Raw genomic sequence first — 6,409 nt, forward strand, 5'->3', positions numbered from 1 at the left:
CTCATTTTTTTTGAAAAATACGTGAAATATTCTAATAGAATATTACATTGTACATATTCTAAAAAATAATTTTAAAATGCAAAATAAATAGAAAAATCCAAAAATTCTTTTTTTAAATATTATTTTCGGAACTTGAATTAACTAAAAAAAAATAAAAAAAAATACGTCTCACGGTCTCACAAAATTAGGCCGTCTCACATGAAGATAACCCTATATATATATATATATATATATATATATATATATATATATATATATATATATATATATATATATATATATATATATATATATATATATATATATATATATATATATATGGAAATGTCTAGATCGAAGAGAAGCCGTGGAGCCAAAGTAAATCAAATCGATCCTAAACTAACTACAAGTACTCCTTAAACCCAGAAACCTTCCATATATGAAAATCTCTCGATCAGTTGTCAGCAGTCGGTATAAATAATACCCTACATTCACATTCACTAAGCACTGTCGACCCAATACTCCCTTTCTTTTTCTTCGTTCTGTATCCCTTATCTTGAGCCCCTTCCTCGATTTTTGTGTTTCATCGGTTCTTCTTCCTCGTTTGTGTGTGTTCGTGAAAAAGAAAGTGACATACACAATGGAACAGTACAAAAGAATCAAGGAAATTGGGCGTGGATCATTTGGGGTTGTCTACGCAGCATTGAATAAACTAACCGGTGAAGTGGTTGCGGTCAAGAAACTGAACTTGAAGTATCCCTCGGTGGAAGAATGCACAAATCTGATAGAAGTCAAGGCACTGGGGAAGATGAATCATCCCAATATCGTAAACCTCATGGGAGTCTTCAAAGTAAACCACATCATGTACTTGGTGTTCGAATACATGCAATGCAGTCTCTTCCAACTTATGAGAGTCAAGACTTTCTCGGAAGATGAGATTAAGAACTTGTGCTTCCAAATCTTTCAAGGTCTTGCGTACATGCATGGCAACAGCTACTTTCATCGTGACATGAAACCAGACAACCTTCTTCTTTCCAAGAATGTCATAAAGATTGCTGATCTTGGTCAAGCTCGCGAGACCAATGGGAAACAGCCATATACCGATTATGTCACAACACGCTGGTATCGTGCCCCTGAGGTTTTTCTCCATTCTTCTGTGTATGATGCTGCAGTTGATATGTGGGCAATGGGTGCAATCATGGCGGAGCTGTTCACCCATCGGCCACTGTTTAGAGGTGATAGTGGGGGAGAAGTATTGTATAAGATCTGCAGTGTGATCGGAAGTCCAACAGAAAGCAAATGGAGTGAGGGACTTCAACTTGCACGCAATATGAATTATCGGTTCCCAGATCATCCTGGTATGCCTCTTGCGTCACTGTTACCATCTGCAAGCAGCGAAGCATTGTGTCTGATTGCTACACTTCTTTCCTGGAATCCATGCATGAGGCCCACAGCTATGGAGGCACTTGAACATCCTTTCTTCGACAGCTGTTACCATGTTACACCAGCCATCCATCTCAACCAGGACCTACCATGGAAACGGGCGTTGTTGAAGCAGACAAGAAGTTCGAAGAGTTGCGCGCAATTGGTTTGAGAAGAAGTGGATCCGATAGAAGACCTGATGCATATGCTCTAAAAACATTCATTTGATTTGTGAGGTGGGAGAAATAGTTTGGTTTTGGCTCAAAAGTCGAAGCATGCACAATTTTAGTATTCATCTACTGGATTTATTTTTTGTTTAATCAATATTGATAAAAGATAGCTGTTGGTTGAAAGCTTTACTTGCAAATTGCTATTATTAAAATTTCTGAATCGCTAGTCATTTTTCAAGGGATCATATTTAAGATATCACTCTAGCTATATATATTTAAATATATATAAATGATAACATGTACATTCTAAAATACAAATGAGAATATAAATTATATTTTATAAAAAACTAGGTGTGATAACCGTGTATTATACGGGTTTATTAAAAGGACCAAAATAACGGTGTGAACAAAAAAAATATCATTTACGTAAGTTTTGGTAACCACAAAGATCATGTTCATAAAAATAATAATGATAATAATAAGTAACGAGAGTTTGTGACCTTTGTTAATCACATGGACTATTTATGTAATTTTGTCTTAACTAATCTATATTAATAAAAATTAATTACTATAAATTCATAAATGGAATGTACTATATATACATTAATTAATATATTTATAGAAAGAAGAATTTAGAAATAGAAAGTGACTATGTACATTAATTAATATATTTATAAAATTAATTAATATGAGGTGACATTTAATAGGTGAAATTTGAATAAAAAAAACTATAAAAATGACAAGTGGATATTAAATAATTCAAAAAAAATTTAGAAAATGACAAGTGTTAAAATGAAAGCGAATATGATATGTAACAAAATCATTCTTATTTATTATGGTAGATTTCAAGTTATATGTAAATTTAGGAGTGGATAATACATAGGTTGCAATGTCACATCCAACAATTAATTGTCACTTGACAACCTGCAATGTTATTAGTATTTCAAACTTCTCATACCATTGCAACACAAATACTATTTCAAAAGTGTTCCCAAACACATCATCAACCATTTTATATTTTTGGCAAAAAAAATATTATATGAAATTAATAAAAACTCATTAATATAACAGTAAAGAGAAAGATAGAGAGAGTGTGGTGTGGCTAGAACCACTACAAGAGGTGTGAATTGCAGGCACTACCCTACCCAAAGGGTGTTCTTGTCAGACGTTAATGCTCCACGTTAAGCGTCATTGACTCCGGCGCTCCTATGTAGGGGTGAGCAAAACCGAACACGAAAACCGAAAAATCCTAAAAAACCGACAAAACCAAAACCGAAAAACGGAAACTGAAGCATAAACCTATGGTTTGGGTTTAGATTTTTCAAAAACATAAAATTTTGGTTTGGGTTTGGTAAAACCAAAAAAAAAAACCGAACCGAACCGATTATATATAACGTTTAAAAAATATTATATATATATATATATAATATAAATATGTTTAGTGAAATGATAACAAAAGAAACGGTTGGTTTAGGCGAGTGTTGTTATGAAGGTTGTGAGTTTGAAACTTTTTTTTGACATTTCATTTTTTTCATTTTACTGCTATATAAATGCTTTTGTATAGCATTATACTAATTTTATATGCATTATATTATGATATTGTGAACAAAATATACAAGTACCACCGAGCTCTCCAAGTGGTAACGCTCTGAATACTTAATTTGGATGCCCCAAGTTCGAATCTTTCTCGAGAAAATGAAACATAGCTCTTCTTCATCTCTTATGTATGAGACATGCTTATCATATCTCACAAGTTAAAATTTCAAATAGGTTGGGGTTTAAACTCGAAACCGACCCATTGAAAACCGAGGAACCGAAAAACCGAACCCATCAGTTTTGGGTTGGGATGGGTTCTAATTTCTAAAAACCGATAAGTCGGTTTTGGGTTCAGGTTTAGGCCAAACCCGATCCAACTCGACCCATGCTCACCCCTAGCCCTATGACACATAGCCTTATTAGAAGCTACTTTGTAATGTCATTCTTCCAAACTTCTCATAAAATATTTTTAGGGATCTATTAGGAATCACCCTAGACAGTGATATATATTTGGAGATGATAGCGCAACATGAAACATACCATTGTATGGTGAAACAAGCCTATAATTGATCGAAAAAAATATGTTAAATGGTAGCTAGTTTTATTATTTTTATCATAACTAATATGCAATTTATTTTATTTAACCTACAATGACAATCAACTTTCATTGTTTCCACACCCCATAAAACAAACCAACGTAATATCCATCGACCCCGATCATCGGCACTTGTTCTTGGTTTCCACACCCCTGAAATCGAGGTTCAATCCAGAAATCACTTCCGCAACGGCTATTTGTAATTACACATTATGATTTTCCGACGAATAAGGTAGATCAATATAATTTAAATGGTAAAAAGATAAAAGATATTAAAAAGGTTGAAATTTTCATTTTACATGAGTCAAAGACCAACCACACAAAAAATTGTAACCATATGAACAATACATATGAAAATAATAATTATGGAGTAACTTATAACTTTTTGTAAACCGTATGAACCATTATTTATATAATTTAGTCTCCTTTTTATATCCTCAATTGCCAAAATCTTCATAAAAAGAAAAGTGTTTTAAATAGTCGATCTTAAAATGCATCAGAAAAAAAAAAAACTCAATACTACATATCCTTGGTAAGTAACGATAATAAAGAGGCTAAAAGAGACTTGATCTTGATTTTTTTTCGAATGACAGAAGTGATGGGTTTTATAGGTTACATTAAACATATTTGTACATTGGAATTATTATAAAATCTAATTGTGGACACATGCAACATATGGATTTATATCTTTACACATTATAACAATATACTAGTGAAACTATCATGAACCCCGGGTGAGATCGAAATTCACAAGTACAATTACATACCTTAAGTGTTACAGTCGTATGTATCACTCTTTGATCCTTAGTTGCACTTCAGAAAGCTAGCACCAAAATTATGGTTGTCTTTAATGGTCACACCCAAACCCTAGGAACCCCTAGAAAATATTCAAGGAGAGAGGAGGGAGAAGGATTTTCGGCTCTAGCTTCACAAGGGAACAAGTTGCCAAAAATCATACCCTAAGGGGCCTATTTATAGCTACCAATTATCTATGATGAACCCTAATTTGAATATTAAAATAATATATTTTAATCCAATTTAAATCAGTTTCCTTATCTGCACTTGGATGCTTCCAGAACCTCTCCTAAACCCTAGCAAAACCGTCTAGGGATAGGAAGGATCTAGAACTGCCCCTTTGCTCAACTATTAAGCAATTGTAATTCAACACTTGTACCTCTAATTAATTTCAGTTAATCCAAAATTAATTTTCAATTAATTCTGATTAAGTCTAAATTAATTCTTGTTAGGGTAAAGATCGTCAATCCTATCCAGGATCTCGGATCTCAAAGATATCTAAGTTTCCTTAAACATATCAAAAGATCCTGACTATTACCACTAATATTTCTAACACTTGTACAACTATGTTTTCTTTATTTTTCTCACATGTGCAGAACTAATCAAAACAAGACTCATTCTCAACGGAGATTCATCTCAACCAGGAAAAAGACCCGGAATACCAAGTCAAATAACGTTCATGTGCTGATTCTGGAGGATCCCAGTATTATCGGACTTCTTGTTACTTACACTAGACTATAAATAACACATGTATCTAGCACAAAACATACACTATTATCCCTAACATTACTCTTGTACTCATATTACTTTCATAATCTTTGTAACCTCAGATTAAAATAAATAAAACACATCAAGGCAGGTGATTATTATCAACTCCCAAGGTTTTATGTCGGATATCCTAGTTAGCCGAGTGTGGGCGGGTCCCGTATCTCATAGATAGTTGAGTGTGGATGAGGCCCGTATCTCATAGCATTATTTGGGTATGGATATAGGACTGATTGATAGATTTGATTATACTTGTTGTCTATGTGATACTTGTATGTATGCTTAGTAGTTGAGTGTGGGTGGGACCCGTATTTCATAGTTAGACGAGTGTGGGCGGGGCCCGTATCTCGTATTCAGCAAAGTGTGGGCGGGGCCTATATCTCCTAGTTAGCTGAGTGTGGGCAGGGCCCGTATCTCGTGGACAGTGGAGTGTGGGCGGGGCCCGTATCTCCTAGTTAGCCGAGTGTGGGCGGGGCCCGTATCTCCTTGAGTGTGGGCGGCGCCCGTATCTCCTAGTAGCATGATTATGTGTATCATATGTGCTAGTTTGGGGAGACTCACTAAGCTTCGTGCTTATAATTTTCAGTTTTGGTTTCAGGTACTTCCGGTAGCAAAGGGAATAGCTCGGGATGACTGCAGTGCACACACCATGATTTTAGCCTGGGATGTTTTTACTCTGATATGTTTATATGAGTTTTGATGAGATAATCTGATTTGATACTTTGACTTATGTTTTTGGATGGAATGATTTTGATAAATATGTTTATTTAATAAATAAAAACGAATTTTTTGGTCATGATTTTTGGGATGTTACAAGTTGGTATCAGAGCCTTGGTTTGTGGGATTCAGGCGTGCTCTCGGGTATGTTTGGACTCAAACTGAGGACTTGGTATAAAATTTTCAAAAGAAAACCATTTTTGTAAAAAGGATTCTAGAAAAGAGAAAAAAGGGTGTGGTGCATGCAATCATCTGAGCTCAAGTAAGTTCTCCAAAATTGCCCATACAAGTTTGTTATGTTATGATTATAAGAACTGCATGCTAGATTAGGGCTAAGGATCTAGGAATGATGCCTTGTATGCCTGTTATATGTGTATGAGAACTGCATGCTAGTTTAGGGCTAAGGATCTAGAAATGATGCCTTATATGC

At 34.5% G+C, this 6,409-nt stretch overlaps 1 pseudogene; it reads left to right on the forward strand.

Moving 5' to 3' along the window:
• Positions 1–357: 357 nt before the first annotated feature.
• LOC145116150 (cyclin-dependent kinase F-4 pseudogene) lies at positions 358–1,658 on the forward strand (annotated as a pseudogene).
• Positions 1,659–6,409: the final 4,751 nt, after the last annotated feature.

This window comes from Lactuca virosa, chromosome 5 (genome assembly GCF_052849685.1).
Source record: "Lactuca virosa cultivar CGN04683 chromosome 5, Lactuca_virosa_CGN04683_v6, whole genome shotgun sequence".
Lineage (NCBI taxonomy): Eukaryota > Viridiplantae > Streptophyta > Magnoliopsida > Asterales > Asteraceae > Lactuca > Lactuca virosa.